Below are 12421 nucleotides of genomic sequence, written 5' to 3' on the forward strand. Positions count from 1 at the left end.
TGGCTAATCGGGAGATTCGGGAGGATTCCCGATGTGCCGGCTCATATCAATCTCTAGTTTGGGCCGATTGGGAAGGAAAATTAATTTTGGTCCGGATTTGGGCATGAAACTCCCGGGTTGAAAAAGGGGCCACTCTGGCCCTGCGTGGTACAAACTCTTCAGTGCACTGGTGCTAGTTTGCTAGAATTCTACCTAACCCAAGTAGATCTCAGCAGCGTCTGAGCGAAGAAGCCTCCCATCCTGGGCCATGTCCTCCCATTCATACCCCTTCTCTCTAGGTTTCGGTAACTCCCCCGCCTTTGCTGCTCTCCCCCGAAACCCACCTGCTCCTCTCTAATTGCCTGCCTACTTATCTAAAAACTGCTTACCTTCCATCTTGCACTGAGTAAGCTCATCCTGTTCTTCTCAAGGCCACTGTGACCTCTTCACTTCTGCTCTTCCACAGTCTTTCAGGAAAACAAAGTTTCCCTTCACCTTTAAGTTTCTTTTTTCCTACAATATCTGGGAGCAAACTCCCAGTCAGCAGCCATGGGCCCTGTCTTTCCTCTCTTCAAATATTAGATAACAGGGAGCAGTCCTAGTTTCAGGTTTAAACTTTTACAACAGAATTTTTTTTTTATCAGATGTGTTCTCAGAACTGTTCTCTAGACATTCACTTATTCTAGTTCATGTGTGCTACTTGTAAACCAGCTTATTAGAAATGCAGTTTTGTTAATGGTACATTTATGCATCCAAAGCTAACAGTCATTAATCACTCTGTAGTAATAGAAATTTGTCCTCTGATGAGCATCACCAATTGTGGTATAAATACAAAAAGTTGTTCTTTCTTACAGTAGCAAGCAAATGACTGAGACTGGACAGTTGACCATTTAACACTTCAAATGCAATAAACTACTCTTAATAATTAATACTAATTAAATTGCTAATGTGACTGTCTAAATATCATTTTCAGACTACTAAATTCTAACAATTCTAAAAACATGTTTGGGAATCGAAGGGCTGGCAGGAAGCGGCTGGTAGCTAATACCATCAGACGAGCAGAGGAGGCATCATGCTGGATTTGGATGCAGCGGGAGGTGTGGTGGCAGAGCCGAAGTTCTGAAGGACCAAAGGACTGAAGACAGTTGGGTGGCATTCAGTTGGGGTGGATCCAGGACGCTGGACCTGCCGTTGAGCCCCTCCGAGGTGTCATGGGCTTAATCAACGAAACACCAGTGAAGGGGGGTGCCCATTTGACAACCCGCTGAAGCCACCAAACTCCTATTCTAGTCACAGAGACCTGATGGTGCCTTGAGACACCAGGGAGACTCCAGAAGGTGACAGGAAGAGCGATGCCACTGGCCCACAGATGGTGCAGGACCGAGTACCTGTGAAGGTGGGCCAGTTGCGTTACCCTTATCGTATTTTGCATATATATCATAGTATAAATTCATATATATTTTTTAGATGAGAATGCTGATTGGCTAATTGAGTGCACCACACTTGCTGATGTTTAACTCCTTCACTCATTGTGTCCCCTGTTTATTCTTCCCCAGATTCAAACTAATGCAGATTGGTGTTTCTTTGTTTTTGTGTGGGATATCTACGTTACCTGGCAACCCAACAGGGATGCAGAGCAGTGGCAGGGAGCATGTGCAACCAACCCCCCTGATGTGTGTTACTCACCCCCCTGATGTGTGTTACTCACCCCACTGATCTGTGTTACTCACCCCACTGATCTGTGTTACTCACCCCACTGATCTGTGTTACTCACCACCCTGATGCACATTACTCACCACCCTGGTGCGCGTTACTCACCCCCCTGATGCACGTTACTCACTCCCCTGATGTGTGTTACTCACCCCGCTGATGTTGTAACGATGGGTGTACGGACTGGTACACACCGCGTCAGAAAACAAGGAGAGTTGGACCCAAGTGTCGGCTAGAGCAGACAAAGTCAATGGCGATGATATAAGACACAGACAGTGGCAGAAAAACTAAACACAAAAGACACGGAAAATTCAATGCACAAAATCAATCTCGACCGTACAAAACACAAGAGAATAAAAACAAACAAGAAATGTATGATGCAAGTGATAAGATAAAACTCAACCGTAGGGAAATGGGAGGAAAATAACAAAGACTCAAAAGATGCGGAAAAACTCAATGTGTGAAAATGAAACCAAGGACGCCAGGGGAAGTAACTGGCAGCAGGCAAATGCCGCAACAAACAAAAAACCCTTTCAAAAACTAAAGTATAATGGATAGGAAGTGAAACAGTTGGAGGAAAACTTGAGGAGGGCCAGGGAGCGGCGTAGTAGATAGATACTCGAGACACCTTGCAACAAGAATGCAACGTACTTGGCAGAGAAAGCAGAGAGGGCTGAGAATGTGACGGCATAACCAAAACGATTCAGCAGTTATCTGATTGCGTTTACTTCATCTGGCACTGACTCAGGAGCCCCCTCTAGGCCCGAGACCTTGCTGACCCAGGGCGATGGCCCTGTCACGACACAAGTCTCAGATCAGGAACCGGTCAAGAATGTGAGAGGCAGGGACCCATGAGCACTCTTCGGTTCCATAACCCTTCCAGTCAGTGAGGTACTGGTTCCGACCCCGAACACGGCGGTGATCCAACAGATGATTAACCGTGTAAGCCGTCGAACATGCGGGGGCCGACATCGCCGGGGCACAGGGCATGCTGCACAAGACCGGACAGAGACGGGAAACATGGACCACCGGGTGCACCCACATTGAAGGAGGGAGCAGCAGTCGGTAAGTAATAAGATTAATCAACGTATCTATTTTGAAGGGACCCAAATACCGAGGGGCCAACTTCTTGGTCCCGACACGGTCCGGCAAATTCTTGACAAAAAGCCAGACTTGTTGCCCGGGGCGGAAGGACAAGGCCGGGAGACGGTGTTTATCAGCACTGCGGCGATACCCGGCCAAAGTTGACAACAGGGCTTTATGGGCCTTACACCACACCAACCGGCATTGCCACACCAAGGCACACGCTCATGGAACTGCCACATATTTCCTGGTGAGCAAACATAGGAGGTGCATACAAAGGAGCTGGTCAGACCAGGAGGAGTGATTAGAGGACGCCAGACACCTGAGTGTCTGTTCTAGATCTTGGTTTGTCCTCTCCATCTGACCATTGGTCTGGGGGTGAAAACCCGAAGAGAGACTGGCCTTAGCACCTAATAGACCCAAGAAAGCCCCCCCAGAAGCAACTTGTGAACTGCGGCCCCCTATCGGACACCATGTCAGAAGTAATCCGTGGTGTCTTAAAATGTTATGAAGGAATGGGGAAGCCGTGTCATGGGCTGAGGGTAGCTTAGGCAGTGCCAGGAATCTAGCCATCTTAGAAAACCGGTCCACAATGACCGATAGTGGTGATACCTCGAGAGGGAGGTAACCCAGTGACAAAATCAAGGGCCTCATGGGTCCATGGTCTGGATGGGATAGGGAGAGGACGTAGCAAACCAGGTGGTGTGAGAGACCTTGTTATGGACACACATCCCACAGGCTGAAATGTAACTTCCCACCTCTTGGTCCATCCCAGGCCACCTCCGTTGCAGGAGTTCAAGAATGCGACGGGACACCGGGTGAGCAGCGAAAGGGGAGTTATGACTCCAGTCCATCACCTTTTTTCTCATTTTGGGATATACGTACAGGCGACCAGGAGGTCCCCCAGTTGGACCAGGATTGCTGGTAAGTGACCATTTGATGGCCTCAATGTCCCACTGAATGGGTGCATCTATTTTGAAGAGGGGTATTACGGTGCTTGGCTTGGCCTGCTCAGGTGGCAAGAGAGCCCGTCAGGTTTGACGTTCTTGGTGCATTGTCAATAGGAGAGAGTGAAATCAAAACAGCTAAAAAAAGTGACCATCTAGCTACTTTGTCATGGTTTTTTGTCTAGGATTAAGGCGTTTGGCCTGCTGGAGATAGGCAAGATTTTTATGGTCCGTCCATACCAGGAATGGATGTTTGGCCCCCTCCAGCCAGTGCCTCCAGTCCTCTAACTCCAGCTTGATGGCAAGTAACTCTTTGTAACCAACCAACTCTTTGTAACCAAAAAACCCTTTCAAAAACTAAAGTATAATGGATAGGAAGTGAAACAGTTGGAGGAAAACTTGAGGAGGGCCAGGGAGCGGCGTAGTAGATAGATACTCGAGACACCTTGCAACAAGAATGCAACGTACTTGGCAGAGAAAGCAGAGAGGGCTGAGAATGTGACGGCATAACCAAAACGATTCAGCAGTTATCTGATTGCGTTTACTTCATCTGGCACTGACTCAGGAGCCCCCTCTAGGCCCGAGACCTCGCTGACCCAGGGCGATGGCCCTGTCACGACACAAGTCTCAGATCAGGAACCGGTCAAGAATGTGAGAGGCAGGGACCCATGAGCACTCTTCGGTTCCATAACCCTTCCAGTCAGTGAGGTACTGGTTCCGACCCCGAACACGGCGGTGATCCAACAGATGATTAACCGTGTAAGCCGTCGAACATGCGGGGGCCGACATCGCCGGGGCACAGGGCATGCTGCACAAGACCGGACAGAGACGGGAAACATGGACCACCGGGTGCACCCACATTGAAGGAGGGAGCAGCAGTCGGTAAGTAACAAGATTAATCAACATATCTATTTTGAAGGGACCCAAATACCGAGGGGCCAACTTCTTGGTCCCGACACGGTCCGGCAAATTCTTGACAAAAAGCCAGACTTGTTGCCCGGGGCGGAAGGACAAGGCCGGGAGACGGTGTTTATCAGCACTGCGGCGATACCCGGCCAAAGTTGACAACAGGGCTTTATGGGCCTTACACCACACCAACCGGCATTGCCACACCAAGGCACACGCTCATGGAACTGCCACATATTTCCTGGTGAGCAAACATAGGAGGTGCATACAAAGGAGCTGGTCAGACCAGGAGGAGTGATTAGAGGACGCCAGACACCTGAGTGTCTGTTCTAGATCTTGGTTTGTCCTCTCCATCTGACCATTGGTCTGGGGGTGAAAACCCGAAGAGAGACTGGCCTTAGCACCTAATAGACCCAAGAAAGCCCCCCCAGAAGCAACTTTTGAACTGCGGCCCCCTATCGGACACCATGTCAGAAGTAATCCGTGGTGTCTTAAAATGTTATGAAGGAATGGGGAAGCCGTGTCATGGGCTGAGGGTAGCTTAGGCAGTGCCAGGAATCTAGCCATCTTAGAAAACCGGTCCACGATGACCGATAGTGGTGATACCTCGAGAGGGAGGTAACCCAGTGACAAAATCAAGGGCCTCATGGGTCCATGGTCTGGATGGGATAGGGAGAGGACGTAGCAAACCAGGTGGTGTGAGAGACCTTGTTATGGACACACATCCCACAGGCTGAAATGTAACTTCCCACCTCTTGGTCCATCCCAGGCCACCTCCGTTGCAGGAGTTCAAGAATGCGACGGGACACCGGGTGAGCAGCGAAAGGGGAGTTATGACTCCAGTCCATCACCTTTTTTCTCATTTTGGGATATACGTACAGGCGACCAGGAGGTCCCCCAGTTGGACCAGGATTGCTGGTAAGTGACCATTTGATGGCCTCAATGTCCCACTGAATGGGTGCATCTATTTTGAAGAGGGGTATTACGGTGCTTGGCTTGGCCTGCTCAGGTGGCAAGAGAGCCCGTCAGGTTTGACGTTCTTGGTGCATTGTCAATAGGAGAGAGTGAAATCAAAACAGCTAAAAAAAGTGACCATCTAGCTACTTTGTCATGGTTTTTTGTCTAGGATTAAGGCGTTTGGCCTGCTGGAGATAGGCAAGATTTTTATGGTCCGTCCATACCAGGAATGGATGTTTGGCCCCCTCCAGCCAGTGCCTCCAGTCCTCTAACTCCAGCTTGATGGCAAGTAACTCTTTGTAACCAACGTCATAATTACACTCGGCGGGCTTCATGCGATGAGAAAAGTAGGCACACAGATGTAGTTTCTGGGGGTGCCTGACCATTGGGAAAGAACGGCGCCTACTCTGTAATCAGAGGCGTCAACCTCAACAATAATAGGTAGGTCCAGATCGGGCATACGTAGGATGGACTCAGACGTGAACTGTTTTTTGAGTCTCTCAAATGACTGTTGGGCCTCAGGAGACCACACAAAAGGGCCTGGGGTCTTTTTTGTGAGGTTGATGAGTGGGGCCCCTAGGGTACTGAATCCTTTAATAAATCAGTGATAAAAATTAGTGCGCCCCAGGAACCGCTGGACTTTGTGTAGTGAGTTGGGAGTCGAGAGTCTGAGCAATTGCTCGAATTTTGGACGGATCCATAGCTAGGGTGTTCAGTCCTATTCTGTATCCTAAAAATGCTACTGCCCGGACATGGAAGAGCGAATTCTCCAACTTAAGGTACAGGTGGTTTTATAGTAGGAGTTGAAGGATCCATCTTATGTGCTTGATGTGTTCTGTCTCAGAGTGACTTGAATGACTTGAATGAGAATATCATCCAAGTAAACGAAAGCATATCTAAGACTTCTCTAAGCACTTTATTTATAAAGCTTTGAAAAACTGCTGGAGCGTTCATCAAAAAAAAGGCATAACTTAGAATTCGTAGTGACCCGTAGGAGTGATAAAGGTGGTTTTCCACTAATCTCCCTCTCAGTCTCTGAACAAGGTTGTAGGCACTACGAAGATCAAATTTTGTGAATATCGTAGCCTGTTGGAATGCCTCATACGCATTGACCATAAGGGGCAACAGATAGTGGTCTTTTAAGGTGACCTTGTTGAGACCACGGGAATCTATGCAACCTCTCTCTCAACCCACCGTCCTTCTGTCCTACAAAGAAGCCCGCCCCGGCATGTGAGGTGGAGGGCCGGATGAAACCTGCAGTAAGGGCCTCCTTTATATAGTCCTCCATTGCCCTGCGTTCCGAAGATGGCCTCTAGGGGGACTCACACTGGGCAGCAGGTTTATGGCCAAATCTTAGGCCCTGTGAGGAGAAGTATTTGCTTAGTAAATACTTCTGCTAGATCATGATATTCAGTAGGGACCTGAGTAAGGTTCATGGGTTCTTGCAGGTGGTTATTAGGAGGACTGAGGTGTTTATTCAAGCATGTCCTTAAAAACCGCTCCCGAATTCCTAACAGCGCGAGAAAGCCAGTCAACCTTCGGGTTATAACGCTATAACCAGGGGAACCCCAGAATAAGACGCATTTGGGGAGCACTAATAACATAGAGAGTGATCTGTTCATGATGCCCCCCTGTATTCATTTCGATTAGTATAGTCTGTCTAGCTACCTCCCCAGAAATTAAGGCATGTCCATCAACGGCAGCCACCATGAGAGGCCTGTCAGTCAGTCAAGGGTATTCCCAATTCTTTAATGAGGGAGGCATTAATAAAGCTGGCAGTTGCCCCCGAGTCTATGAAGGCCATCATGTGTTTTTTCTCCGACCCCCGCCAAAACTTACAGCCCATTACCGGGAGGATTTGAAATAGAACCCGCCAGAACCCCCTTGTTTACTGGCGGGTTGACCCTTTTCTCTGTAATTTGGGGCACCTAGTACATTGGTGACCTTCTCCTCCACAGTACAGACACCTACCCTCCTGGAGACGTGCCTGTCTTTCCTGTCGTGACAGGCGAGTATGGCCTAACTGCTTAGGTTGAGGATCAGTGTTGGATTCGTGGGAGTCTGAGGTATGTATGGTGTCTCCAGTGAATGTCATGTCACAGTGCAGTAACTTTTTAGCACTTTTACGTTCACAACGCCGGTTGTCAAGACACACAGTGAGAGCTATTAGTGTGTCAAGATCGGCCGGGAGGTCGCAGAGTGCCAACTCATCCTTTAGTTCCTCAGACAACCCCTCCTGGTAGATGGTCATGAGAGCTTCCGGACCCCATCCACTCTCTAAAGCTAGCGTTCTGAACTCAAGTGATTATTCTGCCACAGATAATTTACCCTGGCATAAGCACAACAGACGAGGACCTATTACTTCTCCTGATAAAACGCACTTCTCATAACATTGGAAAAATGCTCGTATATGGAGCATACCTCCGTCTGTCTCTCCCAAATAGGTGAGGCCCAGGGTAATGCTTTATCCACCAATAAAGCCATCACATAGGCTATGTTAGTGCATTCTGTTGGGAAGCATGAGGGTTGTTGTTCAAAGATTCGAGAACATTGTAACAGAAAACGTGAACATATGGTGAGTTCTGGGTGAGCAGTGGCAGCTTCGATTGGGTTAGCGGGAGATGATTCACGAGGAGCAGGGAGTAAATTACTTAACGCCTGTAATGCTGCAGTAACGGTGCTCAATTGTTCCATGATCTGGGGGAGTGCCTGATCATGATTAACTAGCATTTGACTCTGGTTGGCCAATGCAGCTTTCAGTTCTGCTGCCTCACGTGATACGGCTGGGTCCATGTTTAGGTTGAATCACACCATACACACCGCGTCAGAAAACAGAGGGAGAGTTGGACCCAAGTGCCGGCTAGTGCAGACAAAGTCAATGGCTATGATATAAGTCTGCGCGAACATAACACATGCACACAGAGAGTGGCAGAAAAACCAAACACACAAGACGCGGAAAAAATAAACTTGACTGTAAAAAGCACAGGAGAATAAACAACAAAAAACAATGCGGAATACTCAGCATGTGATAAGGCAAAACTCAACCGTAGAGAAACGGGAGGAAAATAACAAAGACAACTCAAAAGATGCAGAAAAAACTCAATGCGAGAAAACAAAACCAAGGATGCCAGGGGCAGTAACTGGCAGCAGGTAAACGACACAACAAACAAAAACTAAAATATAATGGATAGGAAGTGAAACAATTGGAGGAAAACTTGAGGAGGTCCAGGGAGCGGTGCAGGAGATAGATACTCGCATAAGTGGCAGTATAAGACAGAAAGAGAGAGTAAGGCGGCGAGACACCTTGCAATGAGAACTTAACGTACTTGGCAGAGAAAGCAGAGGGGGCTGAGAACGTGACGGCATAACCAAAAACGATTCAGCAGTGATCCATCACAACAAGCTTCCTTAAGTAACCAGGGTGACAGGTGTGACAGATCACTGCTGATTGCATTTACTTCATCTGGCACTGACTTGGAAGCCCCCTCCTGTGGCAGTAAAAGGAGCGGCATCTGAGGCAGTCCTGACAGATGTGTGTTACTCACCCCGCTGATATGTGTTACTCATCATTGCGCTGTTTTTCCCTTGTCCCTTTCATTTAATTGCTGAACCAGGTCCTAAGAAGGTAGATGCTTCCAAATTTCAGAGCACTTGACACGAGGGCTTCCCAGTTTTATCTGATGTGTCACACTTAAGATTTTTTGGGTCGACTTTGCTGTAGAGCACGACCAGGAAAAGATTTTAGATGTTATGTTATGATGGGAAATACAGTTTGTATTTTTATGCATTAAAATTTTATAACCCAAATTAAAAGTAACTTTTCTGTGATGCATGGCAGACTAAAAAGCCTTATTATTACTTTAACCTTTAAAAGCTAATTGAGACCTTTACCTTGGTCCCTTTCCTAATTACAGACATTTAATATGTTGTGCTTTAGCTGCAGTGGACATCTTTATAAACCTTTGTTCACAAATCTATGTAAATGTTCCAGTCTTGCATAGTTCACTACTGTCACGGTGAGGGGGCCGGGTCGCCACCAGAGGGCGCGCAACCCGGCCAGCAGCCGATCCCAGCACACACCCCCGCGCATGCAGCCACTCCCACAGTCGCAATCACCATCTTACTGAGCACCTGTTTCTTGTTTACTTTGCACTTCTTAAGCCCGCAGGTCGTCTGGTCCAGTGCTGCACATTGCCGCTACATGAGCGTCTCTGGTTGATAGCGAGTCCGTCACTGCGTTCCCTACCGTGTGTGTACGCTACGAGCTTCACCTTGCATCCACAGTGTGTGCGCTACGAGCTTTACCTTGCATCTACAGTGTGTGCGCTACGAGCTTTACCGTGCATTACTTGCTGTGTATGCGCTACGAGTGTTACTGGTTGCCATGGATAATAAACCACCTTCTGTCCAAACCACGTCTCCAGCTGCCTCTGTCCCGACGCCCCCGGCGTCACAACTACAAAAGAAATGATTTTTAAAGACATGGATATAGCTGGATGGATATAGGTCTGTATACATGTGCATGTCTGTACATGTATTCCATTTAATTAAATCTAACTGCTATTTCATATTTTACAAATCAACACAAAATTGATCTGTTTGAAGCGCACGTGCATGTTCCACTGGTAATTTATTGTCTGTGATAATTCATAATGAGGGCACATTGTTAATGTCTTTGTTATGCAAGTGAGTATGTCACTGATAATTTACTGCTAGTTAATAACCTCCAACAATATCTGTAATGTTGATGTGGCCTCATTACATGATAGGAAAGCAGTATATACATTATAGAGGTTTGGCCTAGGCGGAGCACTGCCCAGCGGTTCTGCCTGAACGTTGTCTGAGGCTCTATTAGGGTGAGAGGTAATTGTCTGTGAAAAGTGAACAATGCATGAGCCACTAACCAGTCTGGGCCTCTTTTTCGAATGATGGTGAGGCACAAATGGGCCCCTAGAATTTCAATTTATCTTCATGCTTTTCATTCACAGTGCATATGCATTAACATCATCTCTTCAGAAAGGGCTTCCAAATGGCCATGCAGGGGCACTTGAGAACTGAAAAATACCCCCCCCCCCCCCCCCCACATTCCAGCAGTGCAATGCTGTTCCTTATCATCATCATCATCATTATAGACAGTTGGAATAAAGGCTATAAATGTTTCTCCCTATAAGTTGCATATTTTTGAAACATTTGATATGTCAATCTACACCTGAATACATTATCAGAAGTACAGAAGTTGCCGTGTGAGGGCCTTTGATAAAGATATCAGAGAACATGCTGCTTTGAAGAGACAATAGTGTCAAATCTTCAGTGTGATCAGAACAGCTTATTAATGGGATTATGTTTGCGGTGCTGTTATATTAACCACATAATCACTCTTTAATGTTTATTGGTAAGTGATTGGTTGGCATTCTCTTTTTTCTCATTTTCCAGCACACATTTACAAAGGGTGAAAAAATATGCAACTATACAGCAATTACCTTGTGTGTAACAGTGTACCAACATAACAATAACAAAAATAAATAAATAAAAATGGAATAACCCAATCTCATTCCTGATTAACTGGATACGGACCCAAATGCCATCCCATCCGGACCCAGAATAAATAGTTTAAAATATTTCAAAATTTTGACTGGAGAATTAATTTTAAACCGGAGCATTTATTTCAGCGCTATTGAAAGAAACTCTCAGTCATGAGTGTTACATTGCCCCCCCCCCCCCCCCCCCCCCCCCCCCCCCGCTCAACAAATTACATTCGCCACCCCCCCCTCCCATCCCTCGGACCGCTGGTCAGAGCTATCTGCCAAATTTGGCCCGTGGAACAATATAGTTGATTACCCCTGGTATATAGTAATGATAGTGGTAATAATAATAATAAAAACCAAACAGACTAAATCAAATATATATATATGCACATACATAATAAAAGGTATAAATTCCTACTCAGGAGAGAGTTCGTATTGTCTGAGGACTGCAAGAAAGTTGATTCAAGTTTTATGAAAACGATCGAGAGAACCTGGTCTCAAAGCACGCAGTCTTACAAGGTAAATACAGTGGTTCACTTCCTGCAACCAGAAATTGTGTGTAGGTGGGAGCGTGTGCTTCCATCTCAGAAAAATACAACGTCGGGCCAGTAAAGTCGTAAATGCTAAGATCTGCTTATAAGCTGCTGTCCTAACGGATAAAGGAGAAATGCCAAACACAGCTGCCAAGGGGTAAGGAGGAAGAGAGGTGGAGAAGGCCAGCTCCAGGGTGCCAAATACCTGAGTCCAAAAAGAGAACAACTTGGGGCAAAACCAGAACATGTGTGGGTGATCTGCTGGCGAATGTTGACATCTGGGGCATGAATCTGATGTCGTAGGGAATATCCTCGCTAATCGAGCATTGGTGTAGTGTAGTTGATGAAAAACTTTAAACTGTAACACTTTATGTCTGGCACATATTGAAAATTTATAGCCATTTCTGAGGATTTGGGCCCATTGGCCATCTGATATAGGACAAGTAAGACCCCGTTCCCAATCTGCCCTGCGCGGTTCGGTCAAATCCATGGAGGTAGGGGCTAGCTGATTATAAATAACTGAGATTAGGCCTTTAGTTGTAACGTCAATTGTCAAGATAGAATCTATTTTGAATTCAGGAGGGCGACTGGGAAAATGAGTAAATGATCATGTGGCATAGTGACGGATTTGAAAATAACGGAAAAGGTCAGTATTCGGTAGGTTGTATGTACGTGCTAAGGCTGAAAATGTAGCAAAGACTCCATCTATATACAGGTGGTTAATTGAAGTAATGCCTTTGTTATGCCACACTGTAAAAACAGGGTCCGTAAGGGACGGTTC

This window comes from Brachyhypopomus gauderio, chromosome 1 (genome assembly GCF_052324685.1).
Source record: "Brachyhypopomus gauderio isolate BG-103 chromosome 1, BGAUD_0.2, whole genome shotgun sequence".
NCBI lineage: Eukaryota > Metazoa > Chordata > Actinopteri > Gymnotiformes > Hypopomidae > Brachyhypopomus > Brachyhypopomus gauderio.